Here is a 15917-nt window from a genome sequence, read left to right on the forward strand (position 1 = left end):
TCAGGACAGGGACAAACGGAGGACAAAGGTGCAGTGCCACAGTCCACCCGCCCTCCCTCACCAGCTAACTCAGACACTGCATGGCTCTCCTCACTCACTTGGAAATGAAGCAGTGAGGGTCAGAGCATCCATCCAGCCGGGCCTCGGGAGAGATGGACTCTGCTCAGAGGGCAAGAACTCCACCCCAAAGCTCAGAGACATGAATTCCTACATGAACTCCCACCAGAGTTTCCCTCAAGTCACTATTCCTTCCAAGCAAAAATGCTCAAACATACCTGTAAGTCTTACCCCATGGTGGGGTTGGGCTAAGCTACGTTCTGCAGGAAAAAGAAAAGAGAAAATAAAGCCAAGAGAAACTCCAGCCAATTCTCCACGTGATCACCCAAAGAACAAGAGGACACACAAGAGTAAAAAGAACCGCTGCTGTAAACGTTCCTAAACATCACCTGCCCCACGGCACCACACGCATAAAGGAGACTGGCAAGCAAGGGAGCAGGTATGAGCTACAAAATCCTACAGATCCCAGATGCACATTCCCAAGATTCTCCCACTCAAAACATGTCTCATATCCAACATCCCATAAGAGCTTTGAAGGGGACGGCCTGTAGGACTGTGGGACCACCCATCTGACTTCAGGAGGAAGGACCCTTGCCCCGAGGTCTCCTGACGCTACCCAGGGCAACACTCAGTCTCCCCACATGAGAGTCAGGAGTGGGCCAGCAGTCTGGAGGTTCAGTCTACAGCGGGGAGGAACTTCCTCCAACAGGAAGTTAGAGTCTGCTGAGAACCGAGGGAGAAACTGCTTCAATTCAGCCCACGAAATCCCCACCTTCCATGAAAAAGGGCCTTCCTTCTGTCCACTGGAATCTCTGCCTCATCTCAACGTTGTCACGTGAAGGAATACCCAAACCAGCACTGCCCTCTCACTACAGCTAAAAGTGAGGGATCGGCAAATAAACACCTGACGCTGAGAGGCAAGGAAGTAAGAAATGTGCCCTAAATACAGAGAAACTGTCCTGAGGGCGCAGACGCTCTGGGCGCTAGCACCGGGAAGGGCCATCTGGAGGTGGAGGTGCAGGATTCACAGCTGAGAGGACAGAGCTGTCGCCCTCTGAGGGCCGCTCAGGGCAAGTGCTCCCCAGCCTAGCCCGGGAGGCAATGCTCATGCTGAACCGCAGCCTGAGGCTGTGGGTCACACACACGGCCCCTGCACTGGCCCTAATTCTCCTTGTAGGCATACATGCTTGTGGGGAAAGGAGCCCCCTCTGGTCACAGCTGCAGTGGGCAAACGGCTAAGAGGAAGGACAGTGAGGACACAGGTTTTCTTCCCAAACTTCAGCCCGAGTCTGATGCAGAATACAGGTAACAGTCCGTCGGCCCTTAGGAAGCCCATGCTGTGCTGGGAGGAATGGATGTGGATTTTCAAAGACAGACTTAAACAGAATTTTACATACACCTTTTACACATTTGACTCTCTTTTACACCGCTGACCAAAAAATACTATTTTGCCTGGGAAAAAAGAGTCCACTAGTTTTTCATGAATTTCTTGTTAAAATGATCCTATGGTTGCGAACCAGGAACTCAGAGTAGAAGGACCCAGTCTCCAAAGGGCAGGTGTCAGAGAGGACGACACTGAGTGCACCACATGGACAGACAGCAACCCACAGGGATGCCAAGCTGACGGAAGGCATCAGAGGAATGCCAGCCGTTCAACCAGAGTGGGGAGGTCAGGAAACTTGGACCGACGCTCCAGAAGGCTGGACCATACTCTGTGCCGGCTAGACATAAAATCAAGACTAATCACCCTGACTCAGCTGCAGAGAAAAATCCACGCATACTCCTACCGGAATAAGCAGCCAAAAGCTCAACATCAGACTCTGCGAACACCTGTGAAGCCGGATGCCGCACAACGCCGCGCGGAGCTATTCTGAATGAGGCGGACCAGGACACGGGAACTACAAAGACACATACACCTGGAACCAGCACTGGGGACAAAGAAGAGAAAATTGCTGCAGAGCCACTCAAACCTCCCAGCCAGGCCTGTGAGGACATAAGTTTGAAGAAGGGCTTGCCAGTGGACCCCAGACCAGAGCCAGGGAGACTGAGGACCACGTCTTGTTAGCGCTGACAACAGAGGGGATGTGGGGACTGGTGAGGGAGGAGGTCTGGTGTGGGGACAGGACAGGGCTGCCTTCGAACGGCTGGGACTAAAAGATGCGGGGCAGCCACTGTGTGAGTGAAGTTCAGCCAGAGGAATGGGAGAGACTGAAAAGTGTATTTCTACTGAGTCTTAGAAGATGAGGCAAGTGTATCACCTGACACAATTTTGCATCTGTTTCCTTTTTAAATAACCAGGATAATGGAGATGCACAAGCCTATCACCAAAATAAAATAAAATGTTTTCTACGCCACCAGCCAGTCAAAGGGGGAAGGAGCATGCTCTGAAAACCCAAGGACAGGTACCCGTGTCATCGATCTTCTTCTTTGCTGAAATGCCGGCCGCAAAGCACTCATGTTTATCACTAAGATGCTGACCCCTACAGTTGCCCATAAAAACTCACTCAGTGGGGCGCCTGGGTGGCTCAGTGGGTTAAGCCGCTGCCTTCGGCTCAGGTCATGATCTCAGGGTCCTGGGATCGAGTCCCGCATCGGGCTCTCTGCTCAGCAGGGAGCCTGTTTCCCTCTCTCTCTCTCTCTCTCTCTGCCTGCCTCTCTGCCTACTTGTGATCTCTGTCAAATAAATAAATAAAATCTTTAAAAAAAAAAAAACTCACTCAGTTAATAAGACCGGCTCCTCACGTCAACAAAGAGGTAAAGGAGCACAAGAAGCAAGCACAGCAGGTGATGGGTTTAAACCTGGGTGAAGGGTACACAAGGGTACATTTTGTTATTTCCTCTACTTTTGAGTTTATTAAGAAATTTCTCTAACAAAAATAAAATCAGTAAGCCTTTGCTATGAGATCCCTGTAATGAAGACGGGAAGTCATGAGAGAGAGACACACCAGCATTTCTCGATCACAGAGCGACCTCAACTCTCTCGGCAGGGACACCGCTAGCCTGCGCTGGCCACACACAGCACTGCACACAGACAAGGACGACGCTGGCAGGCCGACATAGGAAAGGCTGACCTGTCTCCAGGGAAACCCAATCATTTGACCACAACAGCCTGTCCTTCCAGCTTTCTGACTCTGCTAATCTGACAGCATCTTTCCTTTGTTCCCAGAAGACCTCCAGTCTGCGTTAAATGGTTTTCTGTCCCACTAATCGGACCCTGCCTTTCCCTCCCACTTCCTTTCCTAGCGTAGACTCCACGGCCCCACCCCTCTCACAGGTCACCCTCCTCTTACATCACCATGCGAACGCTGTACCTCGGCTCTGTCATCACCAGTAACGGCACCACCATCTCCTAAATCCGTTCCAACCACCCACTCTCTGACCACCTGGTGCTTCGTCCCCCGCCAGCCACTGGACTCCAGTAATCCTTCACCCGCAGACTCCCAAGCACTAATCTTTCCATCTCAGTGAGAGCTCCTCTCCTGCAATCACTGTGAACTCCCTTGTCGCCTTCTCCCTGTCACACCATTTTAATAACCCTCTGACCTTCTTCAATCAGTTCTCCACCTGCCCACGCAGGCACCGAAGAAGCTGAAGGATGCCCGGCTTTACTGGATCCATGCTGACAAAGTTCCAACCTCCTGGGCACCAGACCTCCACACACTCCTCTGGAAGTCTCCATTTCACACTTCCCAGTATTTCCAATTGCTGCTTTGCAGTCGTAAGAGCAATGTCCCTGGTACCCTCCTTTCTCCTCAAATCTCCCGTGTCTCCTCCACCTCCCTCTCTTGGGGCTGATAACCCGCACAGTAACTGAGAAAACAGAAGCACCCTGACGGCAGTGTCCTCACCCTCCCGCAGGCAATCCGGCACTGGCTGCCCCCGCACCTCCGCTCCCTGCCACCCCCCCCACCTCCTCCCTGCAGGCAAGTGCCCTGAGCCTCACAGGCTAGCCCTTCCCCTCGTGCGCAGTCAGCTCTTCCTGAGGCCTCTCCAAATTAAATCCTGCGATCATTCTCTTTGCCAGCAACAATCTTGTCCTTCCTACTGGTTCATTCCCACACAGACGTGTTCTAGACCCCCCTTTCTGAAACTTCTTTGGATCCTACAGCCCCACCCCACCTACCAGCCAAAATACCCGCTCTCCTTCACAGCAGAACTTCTTAGGAGCTTCACGCTTTACATTCTCTTGGTCAGGTCTGTCTCTGCCCTCCCCTGAAAACCACTCTTATCCAGTCCGTTGTGAGCTCCGTATCGCCAAATCCAGTGGACCCTGGCCTCATCTACTCGACGGGACCACAGGACACACTCTCCGCGGCTTGCACCACGGGCCCTCGCCGGCTGTCCTGCCCCCTCACTAGCCACTCCTTGTTTCCGTTACTGGACACTCCTCCTCCTCCTTGGCTGGACTTCTAAAATATTGGGGTACAGGGCACCACTGTGAGATCCCCTTCTTCCCGAGTCTATAACCTCTCTTCAAGTAATCTCACCTGGTCATAGGGGCTAAGGCGCCATCCTGAGGCCAGCTCCCACGTTCCACCTCCAGCCCAGGACCACATCACCAACAGCAACCCAAACCCAAGCCTGCAGCCGGCTCCTCCCTCACTCCATCCCAGAAGCGTCCACGCAGGAAGCCACCTCACTTCCTCTTCCCCACATCTGCCTTCCTCCATGACTTCTGTCCACTGCCTGGCCTTGTCTCTGCGGCTCCAACAGCCACAGTGGCCAAGCTCAGACCAAGTCCACAGCCGCTCAGTTGGCCGTGTCTTAGCTTCACTCCTGTGCCTCCGCAAATTGTCAGCCCAACCGTTTAAAAAGAATGAAACCAGGCCACACCCCTGCTTCAACCCTCCACTGCTCTTTCAAGTACATGCTCCTCTGTCCGGGCACACGGGGGACACCCAATCTCACCCCTACACCCTCTCGCACACCGCACACCACCTCACTGGTCCCATTTCCAGTCTTCAAACTCACCAAGCCTGTTCCCCCTCAGTGCCTCAAACGCTCCCCAGCCCACGCGTCTCCCTGATGCTCCGGAGCTGGCGTCTTCTCAGCAGTCGGGGCGTCTCAGGGGGCGGCGCTCCATCAACCACGGCAGACTGACTCACCTCCTGCCCTGCGGGCTCTCTCAGCACAGTGTTCTGCTGGGTTTTCTCCCCCGTCCCTCTCCAACAGCCGTCTGAGTTAGTGTGTGTATTTAAGGATGCATTTCCTTGTTTGCTGTCTTCCTTTCCCTGCCTCTTGAGTGCCAGCACCCAACCAGCAGGAGCTCAGAGAACAGCAAATTTACTGAACATCTGAGGCTCTTTCATCTCTTTGGCTTTCAAAGGGCACCAAGCAACAAATGTTTATCGAGTCTGTGCGCCCTAGGCAGCGAGCACTAACACTTAGTCCCTTCCTGTGTGGAAGTTACCATCTCTAGCAGGGAGGCAGACATCATTAAAGACATCCACAAGAAATGTAAAACCCAAGCTATGCTAAGTGGTACGAAGCAGCCCTGGTCAGGAGGGTCAGGGGAGACCGCCCCAAAGCAGCAAGAGCCGGGAGCTCAGCTCGACAGGAGACAGCTGACCACAACAGACTGTGGGAGGGATTAAGGCCTGTATGAGAAGGGACAAAGCACCCAGAAGGGACACAGGGCGTGATGACAATGGGGAAGATGACACAGAAGTCACAGGTCTTGATCTTTGTTCTAACTGCAATGCAAAAGCACTGAAGTGGTTAGTTTTTGTACATTTCTAAATGGGAATATCGCACTTGTGTTTTATTTTTAATTTTTAAAAAATATTTGAGAACGAGAGAGCAAGAAAGGGGTGAAGAGCAGAGGGAAAAGCGGACTCCCCGCTGAGCAGGGAGCCTGTCACAGGGTTCTATCCCAGGACTCCGTGACCATGACCTCAGCTGAAGGCAGATGCTTAACTGACTGAGCCACCCAGGCGTCCCCACACTTGTGTTTTTAAATAGAAAACTGTAGCTAAAGTAGAGTTGATAGGTGAGTGGGAAGCAGGAGTGCTTGGGGGTGAGTATGCTAGAGATTACCTTAGTAGCCTAGGACAGGAAGGGTGGTAACCTGCACCACAGAGATAAAAAGAAGTGGATGATTTTAAGGCACATTTAGGAGAGAAAAATCAGTCAGATTAGTGGACTGAACCCAACAGGTAAGGGAAGATGAAATGCCAAGGATGACCCCTAGGCTTTCAGCCTGAATAACATGGTGGAGGTGGGCCATTCATCAAGACAGGAAACACTAGGAAAGACGTCAGTTTAGAGACGAAGAACAGGACTCCAATTCCAGACATCTGCAATATCCAAGAGCAGATGTCGAGGACAGTGGCTGGATGGAAGGAACTGGCACTGAGATAAGATGTCAGCACTTGATAAGATGCAAATCTGTGAGTCACTAACATGTAGAGGGTGAACTGAAGCGGAGGGTGGAACCTCAGGAGGAAATGCCAGGTGAGGAGTAAAGGGGCCCCTCCAACATTAAGAGGACATCCTGCACGATTCCACTCGCAGACTTCAAAACAGGCAGTTAGGTCTACGCTCTTAGGAACAGAGAGGGCAGGAGCTATGACTGGAAAGGAGCACAGGGGGTTCGGGGGTCCGTGCCACGTGGCTCCATAAGCTGGGTGCTGGTTTACCCAAGTATGTTGACTTCAGAGCTGTGAACCTTCATCATGCTGTACCCTGCAGTTCGTGACTGTAGTTATGCTCCCGGGAAAACTTCAGGGAAAAAACAGAAATGGGAAGAATTCCCCTGAAAGGGAAAGGCAAAGTATGGGAGAAAAGAAATGCTGGAAAGGGCCCATGGAGAATTAAGAGTGCACCCATGTGGGGGAAGGACAGCCCTCCACTGTGGCAGAGGGAGGTGGCACATGGTGGGAGAGCACAGGAAGGTACTCAGTGAGCAGGAAGCAAGGCCGTCTGCAGAGGAGAGGGTGAGTGGGTGCTTGGCAGCTTGGGAACACAGAGAGGGTCCCAAATGGTTGTGTGAAGGGTGGGAGAGTGGAGTGACCGGAGAAACACGGGAGGTGGTCATGGCTTGTCACCCAGGTGCCGTGCAAGGATCACAGATGGAGGAGTGTCTGCAGGACTGGATTTTAGCCAAATTGGAATGATCAAAAGACAAAGTGGCTGTCTGCCTGAAGGAAATCACGGCCTAGTCCAATAGAAATTTCGGCCTTTGTTTGCTGACAGGGAAAATCATAAACCTTCCCAGGTTTTCATGTCAACAACTTCAACTGAGCCTTGAGGGCTGCTGGAATGCCCGTAACCTTTCCCGCTTTCAGCCCGCTCTGACTCCACCTCACCCCCCCACTCCCAGCAGCCGGCCCCCATGCCCCAGCTTGCCACTCCTCAGGGAGAGGACGGAGTGCATCAGAGCACTCCCTCTTCTCCCACCACCAAAACTCAAACGCACACACACTGTCCAGTTCCAGTGCTTTCATCTCCTTTTCCAGGGGAAGAAGTGCCCGTGATCCTGCTCACCCTGCGCCCCTACACCTTTCCCCTCTGGACATCAAATGAGTTTTTCTTTTTTCATCTTGAATGTATTCTCTGAAATTCAGACTGCTGGCTCAGGAAATCTAGTCATTTGAAAATAACTACACAATTACTTCGTCAAGTGAAAATGACCTCTTTTCTTGTTTCTGAGAAAATACAACTACTCTGACTGTAAGAAACTTAGAAAGTATTACTGGTCCTTCTAAAATTTTAGGCCTGCAAGACTTCCTATAAAGCATGAAGGACAAATAATCCCACTCTGCAGTAGCAGACCTTTTCCTTTGTGGGTTACATCTATTTCAGCAGAGAGCAAATGAACTTCCCCTCCAGAACTAGATGTCAGAACGTACAGGTTACAGTTTTTTTCCTCAAAGGGACAACAGCACACTTTCTAGGAAGGATAAACACAAAAGAAGAACAGGAAAGAGGGGCACCTGGGTGGCTCAGTGGGTTAAAGCCTCTGCCTTCGGCTCAGGTCATGATCCCAGGGTTCTGGGATGGAGCCCTGCATCAGGCTCTCTGATCAGTGGGGAGCCTGCTTCTCCCTCTTCCTCTACCTGCTGCTCCTCCTGGTTGTGCACTCTCTCGCTTTCTGTCAAATAAATAAATAAAATCGTAAAAAAAAGAAAGAAAGAAAGAAAGAAAGAAAAACAGGAAGGCATGAGACCGCCAAGGTTCCAAGAGGGAAGGAAGGATGGGATTCGGGCACAGATGAGGGGTGAATAATGGTAAAGGGCCCAGTGGAGGTTGGAACACCAAGTTCCACGAGGACATCAGCTTCGAGTGGACTGGTGTGCAGCTGCATTTCTACTAGGAGGTGAGTCTGGCCTTAGTACTCCTCCTGGAAATGCTAGTTCAGTTTCTGAAACGGAATACTCTCTTCCAATGTGGTTTCTAAAAACCGTGCAAAGATTTAACTTGGAAGTTGTCACTGCACTTAACGTGTCTTTTCCCTTAGAAATCCACACTGTCTGTGAGTCTCCCTTCCACTGTAGCCCAATCAAAAATCAACAGCCAAATCCCCATCTCCTAACGGCAACACCAAATGCTGACATTCATTCCAGCATGAACTTGTCAATGTCAGGATGGGTTAACCAGAACTCTGCAGAAGAAAGTGTACTAGGCTGAATACGGTCTCCCAAAAATTAATGTTCACCTCAAAACTCAGGGTGTGACCTTATTTGGAAATAGGGTCTTTGCAGATGTAATTACTTAAGATGAGGTCATATTGGATTGGGGTGGGCCCTGAGTCCAATGCCTGGTGCCATTATAATAGAAAGGAAGGAGAAATTCAGACAGACACACACACAGGGGTTAGAAAGCAGTGTGGAGAGAGGCAGAGATTAGAGAGATGTGTCTACAAGCCAAGCCGAGGATTGCTGAGAATCACCAGAAGCCAGAGGAGGTAGAGGATTCTTCCCTAGAGCCTTCAGAGGGAGTACAGCCCTGCTGATACCCTGCTGACACTCTGATGTCAGACTTCTGGCTTCCAGAATAGAATACATCTCTGCTGGTTTAAGCCGCCCAGTTTGTGGCACACTGTCACCGCCACAGGAAGCTACAGCCTAGGAAACCTCTAGCTCACGGATATTAACACAAGGACGAGGAATCCTTTCAGTAACGTCTTTCCCTCCACTGATCTCTGTCAGGCCCTACAGACACACAATGGGTCTTTGTTTATTCTTTTGGGATGCTGAATGGGGCAGGCTTCTTTCACACTGATCCAAATCCTTTTCACTCGGTTAAAAACCTGGAGTCATTTCACCTTTGCTCACTTTAGAAGAATACGAGCTATATATTTCATTCACATTCTTTTACTCAAGAGATTACATTTCACAGAAAAATCTTAATTTTTCCTTTCCACTAGTTCCCTCTTTGTTTCAACTTCAATCTATAAATGGCACATTTGGTTTTCCCCTCTCACCAAAAGTTTCACACGTACGTGTATGTGTGTAGACAACACACACACACACACACACACACACACACACACACACACCCGCCCCTGGTGGGCAACATGGTAAAGGAGAGTGAGCATAGGTTTCACCTCTCACCAAAAGTTTCACACGTACATGTATGTGTGTACACACACCCACACCCACAACCTCCCCCGCAGTGGGCAACATGGTAAAGGAGAGTGAGCATAGGTTTCATAGCAGACCAGCCTGAGATGAAACATACCTGTATCTACTGTGAGCTCCGGGGCCTTGAGAAGAGTTTTAAGCCATTCTTAGCACTACCAAATTACGGTTTTGTGTATGATGGGAAAGAATACTTTCTTAGAATAAAATTTTAAAGTCTCAAATCAAAGGGAAGTGGGTAGGAATGGAAAAGAATGTTCCATCTGGAAAGAAGATAAAATTCAGTCAGGGAAAACTTTATAGTTGAAGCACAGCTTCTGCTGTGGCCAATGAGTCACAGGAGCCTCTCCGCAGTGCCTGGCCAGTGAGGGAACATGGCCCGTCCCTGTACAACCAAGACAAAGCCTGACCGTGTGCCACGGAATGGAATGGTCTGGGGTGCCCCACAGTATGTGCATGCAAGACTCCCATTCACTTGGCCACGCCACTTCCCTTCCCACAGCAATGATGATCTCAACATCTCCCTAGCTCACCATAAACCCTGTCAAAGAATCACCCAGGAGAGAAGCCAAATACTAGGTGCCCTCTAGAGGGGCCAGAGTACAAAAGAGTTCCCATCTCACCCACAAGGCCTCATCACCAGAAAATACTTTAAAAGGAAAAAAGACTCCACTCTTCCTCTACATACGTCAAACCATGAAAACCTACCATCAGCTCAGCAATTCGTCCTGAGAGCATTCTACCTCCAAGACCTCGATTCCCCAAGCACCCCAGCTCTCTGCATCCACAGAGGTTCTCCCCAGCCTCCACCCTCCCCTTAAAATGCTCAGCTCACTTAAAGCTACCTTTTACCCCAAGAAGCAGAAATTCCTGCCAACTTTTGTTGTATTACAAAATACACACTTTGTAGCTTTCCCAAATCGAGCAAGTTATCTAAGCCTAAGACTCAATTTCCTCAAATACAAAGAGAAATAATACTTCTACCTCCATCTCTTAAGGTCATCACAAAAGTGAAATAAGACAATGCACAGGTCAAGGCTCAGTAAATACTATCTTTTTCTCTCCTCGATCTGCCTGCCTGCGTTTCCACTGGGAGTGGGAGTGTCACTGCGTTTAACTGCGGCGGCTTCAGGAACTCACACTCAACAGTCATGTAATCACCTCCCAACGGCCACTCCCTTTCCAAACTGTACTGTCCCTTCCTGCTAGAGTTACCTCGCCCTCCTAAGTAGCACTGAGGGGGTCATTAAATCTGGGTGCTCCATCCTCCCACTGTGAAAGCCCAGTCCTCAGGACTCCCCAACACTATTCAGCAGTCAAGGTACAAGGACCAGACCTGAGCTCGCCCCAGACTTTCTCTCCTAGTGACCTGAGGAGTAAAGAATGGAGCTTCCACGTGGCCCAGGGATGGTGCCCAGGACAGATGTTCAAGCAATTCCTACTACCATGACCCTCTGGGCTACCAGGCTCTTCCGTCTGGCCTTCAATACTATAATCCCTTCTTACCTGAAATTAGCCAGAGCCCTTCTCCGCTGGTAACAATTAACCCTAACTGACAAAGAGCTCTAAATAGCCACCACCAACCCGCACCCACCTCAGTTCTCCCTCTCCAAAGCTTCACGTGACTGGGATCAACATTCGCATCATCAAGTAACCGCCTGTGGAAAAGGAAAATTGGCTCTGGAAACTTGATTTCAAAAAGAGATCCAGGGACGCCTGGGTGGCTCAGTGGGTTAAGCCGCTGCCTTCGGCTCAGGTCATGATCCCAGCATCCTGGGATCGAGTCCCACATCGGGCTCCTTGCTCAGCAGGGAGCCTGCTTCTCCCTCTGCCTCTGCCTGCCACTCTATCTGCTTGTGCTCACTCTCGCGCTCGCTCTCTCTCTCCCTCTCTGACAAAAAAAAAAAAAAAAAAAAAGAGATCCACAGACCAGCATTATCAGCCTGGGAACTGGTCAGAAATGCAGAACCTCAGGTCCCAACCCAAACTTATTACTCAAAAACTGCACCTTAGCAGGATCCCCAGGGGATTCTAATCTGAGACTCGAGCACACATTGAAGCCTGTGAAGCAGTGACCCAGAGGGTCAATGTAGTTCTTTGCAAGTGCTGGGACAATATCTCATACTTAATGTGAAAACGTTGTTTGTAAACTGGAAGAAAATAAAAACACCCTACTTGACTTCTAACTCTCCCCAAAAGAGGACAGGGCCTGACAGTATTACGTGGTGGTTAAATACACAGTGGGCCCGCAGATCACTGCCCAAATCCTATTTCTATCACGATCAGTGTGGTCCCAGACCCTTTCCCAAACTACCTGAGCACCAGCTTCCTGTCTGTGAAACAGGTCTGTATACCTACCTACTTAGATCACTGGATACGCAAACAGTCCATTGTCTTCGCCGCCTTCACCATAACAGATTCGTCTCCCTAGTTACGCTCCCTGTTCAAACAGTTTCTAACTACATGAGCTCAGCACCCTCTGACCTAGGGTCATGCTTCTCACAATCTGTAGTAATCATCTCTGTTGATTAATGTCCGTCTAGACATGAGCTCCTTGAAGGCAGAACTGGGTCCATTTTGCTCACCACCAAGTCACGAGCATACAGCGTTATGCTCATCTCACAGGACACAGCCAAGTGTTGTTGAAGAATAAGTAATCCAGGTGGGTGTCCTAGTCAATGGCTTCAGGTTTTATTTAAACCCTTTCCTGAGTTGGGGAAAATGCTATGAAGATAAATATTGGCTACAGAATGACAAATTCTTTTCCCTAAAGATTCCTCTTTTACCAATTTCCTAGCTCAGAATAAGCTGGGTGTGCTGTGGTAGCCACCTCTTTCCTTCTTCTTTTTTCTCTATCCCTGCCCTCTCCTTCCTCCCATCCAGAAAATTTTAAAGCATGCTCTAAATTGTTTACGTCACCCTTCACATCTTACTCACACCAGGTCTGAGGCTCTTCATACAACATGCTAAGAGCCTAACATCTGGCCCAGTTCATCTCAATACTGTACTCCAGCAGGGCATGAGGGAAAACACCTTCGGGGATCAGGCAGGTAATAAAAATGTGGGCAGCTGTCCACTTTGAGACATCAGGGCCTACTGGCCCATCCTGGCTTCTCTCCCTTAAAGGCATTCAAATCCTTACAAATGAGAAGACATCAACAGGCTGAAATCAGGCCAACAGCCATGAGTTGAGTCCCCCGCAAAAACAAAAAGCAAAAAAACTAACTTGTGAGCATGGGATATGGAACAATTTGCCCAACCTCTTAGAAAAAGTCATCTCAGTTCTTTCCAGTTATTGTCCTAGACCAACAGTTCTTAAAATATTGTCTGAAGGCTCGTAAGGGTTCCAAAACCCTTACAAAACATCAAAATGATTTTCAGAATAATACTAAGACATGGTTTTTTTTCACTGGGTTGAGATTTGCGCTAAGGATGTGAAAGCATGTGTTGGTAACACTACAGACTCCTTGACTCCTCACATGAAACCCTAAGACAGAGAGACCGAGCACTGCTTGCGGTCATTCGTAGTCTTCATCTCTGTGGACTCGTATTTAAAAAAAAAAAAAAATAAAAGCTTCACTTAGGAATACCCTTGGAAAAGCAATAAAAATATTAACTTTATTAAATCTAGACCCATTTGTTATGCTTTTATTAAACACATATAAGCATACTTTTTAAACTTCTATTTACCGTGCCATGTTTAAAATGGGGAACACGGCAGGTTGCCCGGCAAAGTACAATGGCTGCCTAAGGAAATGGGAAAAGCACTTACATAACTGAGGTGCAACCTCAACTAGCCTTTTTTCTTGACAAAATGTCATTTTCTACTTGAAAGAATGACTGACAAACTGGTTATGCAGACTCAGATGTTGGGCCCACATTTTGGGTAATAGGAAACCACTGACGGTATGTTGCCAGCAGTCAAATCCAAACTTTCAAGTGAAAAATGGGGTTTTAGGAAACGTGTGTCTGCCACCATGAACTCTATAGCTTTCCAATATTTGAAGACTTTTCCATCGAGACTAACAGTGATCCTAAAAAATGTGATTTTTTTTTTTTGATATTACATATAATGAAGTGTGCGAACATTTGCAAGATCCGTGTAACTCAGTGAATCAGTATTTTCCAAATGACCAACGTGTGAGTTAATAAAATCATCACAGGTAAAAGATCTGTTCAAAGTACAAGAGAGACCAATAGGTTTTACTCTATTAGAGTACAAAAAGTTCACTGATACAGATTCCCATCGATGTTGCAACTAATCTTTACAAACTGACCACTTGTTGAATTTTAGTGTTGTACACAAATGAACTCACAATTATCTGAAAAGGCTACCAAAATCCCATTTCCAACTATGTTATCTGTGTGAGGCCAGATGTCTTCAAGCTACTTCAACCAAAACAACAAACTCAAAGAGTCTTTGAATACAGAAGGAGATGCCTTCAATTTAAGCCTCATTATGAAGGACACTTGTGAAAATGTAAACATTGCCACTCCTCCCACTACATGTTTTTAGGGGTTTTTTTTTTTTAAGACAATAGCTGTTTTTCATAAAAATGTCATCTGTGTTAACACATAATGCCTTTACCGTTATTTTTAAATAAGTTAGTTGAATATTTTTGAAAAATTTTGGTTTTCATTTCTATTTATGGCAAATGTCAATGCCTCTAAACCACACGAACAGAAAGCTCTTTGGGGTCCTTAGTACCACTTTTTGAAGTGTAAAAGGATCCAGAGACCAAAAGGGAGTTGAGATTCCACATTAAACATTTTTATTTTAAAGCCTGAAAGTACATGAACAAATGGTAAGATGAACACTTGTGTTAGTAATTTCCATTACTATTACTGAAGTAAGAAAAACGCCCCCCATGCTCCTCCACAATAACTCCAAAGTCAAGTTTTATACAAGAGAACTAAAAGATGAACACCACAGGAAATAACTCTCTACACAGAGAGGTGTTTTATAAAGGATTCAGAAATTATCCCATTAGGAAGCAATCCACTCATGTGTTCTTGTAAGACCTTGATTTCCAGGTCCAAGGCTGCAAAATTCTATCATGTTATTCCCCCTGGACATAATGGATGCCCCTGTTCGTGGAGAGAGCGCATGGCACATGTTCCCAGCTTGGTTAGGAACTCCTCCTCCTCACAAATCATCAGGAAGTGCCAGAAATCAACTCCATCAGATATTAACTTGGCAGTGGTACAACTCCAAGGGAAGGGATAGCTCTGCTTAACCTTTTTCTACAGGCTTTGGCACAAAAAACATAAGCGGAAAGGCCATTTAGGTCCCTGGTGCCTGCATGCTGCCAAGTAACAGGACTAAGAGACTGTTTGTTCTGTTCAAGGCCAGAGATCTGGGCACACGACAGAAGCAGTCCCTACCTCCTCGCTAATCTCTACTATACCTTCCGAAAATGCCGGTCTACAGTACACGTAACAGGCTAGAGGAAGACTTGGATGCTCAAGCCGCACAGAGACCCCGTCGGCTTCCTTTCCCTAGCTGTCCGTCTTAGCATGACTCAGTTCCATCAGTCACTTAGAACTCATTGGTTGGACTGTGGAATGCCAAAGCCATTCAATTCAGCTTTACCATCACCATCCGTCCTGGAATAGAACATGCCAGTGGCCTGGAAGACACCCGTTCTGGCCACCCACGGCAGGCTCACGGTCCCAAAAGGCCCTTCGTACTTATACTTCATACTTACTCTAGGACCCCACTGTTCCAGATACTAGAGTTCTTTCTCCTCATTACAGTCCCTCTGCTTGGGCCCTGGGCCACCTCAGCGGTAAGAGGTCACAAAGCCCCACTCTGTGAGGTGCTAGCCCTCTCACCAGGAGGCTTCAGAAAGCCTCTGAAGACCAGTCCACCTCGTTTCCCTGAGCACTCTAGAGCGGTCACTGAGGCCTCTGGCTGGCGTACTCCTTGCACTTCTTCACCTACCCTAGTGGACAACACCCCAGAAGGCCCAACTGCCAGGCCACGTTTCTGAGTCGTGCTTCTCACTCCGAGACGTGAACAAAGACTTCCTCACTTCCTCGGTAACTTCAGCAACCAGAAGCTGGAGGGCGTCAAAGCTGAGAGGGGAGTTTCACTTACAGTGGTCCAGGCGGTCACCTGTAACTCCCAGGTCTAAATCTCCTGTGGCCAAAGCCTTCCACATCGGAACGCGAGCCTCAGAACATGTTCCAGGCTTCTACTCGCCCAAAGGCCTGTCCGGACACTTAGTATGGCATCCAGTCACTGGATTACTATGCACCTTTCAAAGCTGGAGTGAC

The 15917-nt window shown here is 48.5% G+C and overlaps 1 protein-coding gene across 5 annotated transcripts in view; it reads right to left on the reverse strand.

The window, feature by feature from the left end:
• The window catches only part of LOC111156549 (zinc finger protein 664), a 57546-nt gene that overhangs the window by 21044 nt on the left and 20585 nt on the right, over positions 1–15917 (reverse strand). The window contains exon 1 of one of the 5 annotated variants that reach the window (XM_022517521.1): positions 7992–8011. The exons of the other annotated variants lie outside the window; for them this stretch is intronic. The gene's annotated coding sequence lies outside the window, so the exon portion shown is untranslated. Of the gene's footprint in view, positions 1–7991; positions 8012–15917 lie in introns of those variants that run through there. 5 annotated transcript variants of the gene reach the window in all.

The sequence above is a fragment of the Enhydra lutris genome, unplaced genomic scaffold, assembly GCF_002288905.1.
Source record: "Enhydra lutris kenyoni isolate GAN:26980312 unplaced genomic scaffold, ASM228890v2 scaffoldscaffold46, whole genome shotgun sequence".
NCBI lineage: Eukaryota > Metazoa > Chordata > Mammalia > Carnivora > Mustelidae > Enhydra > Enhydra lutris.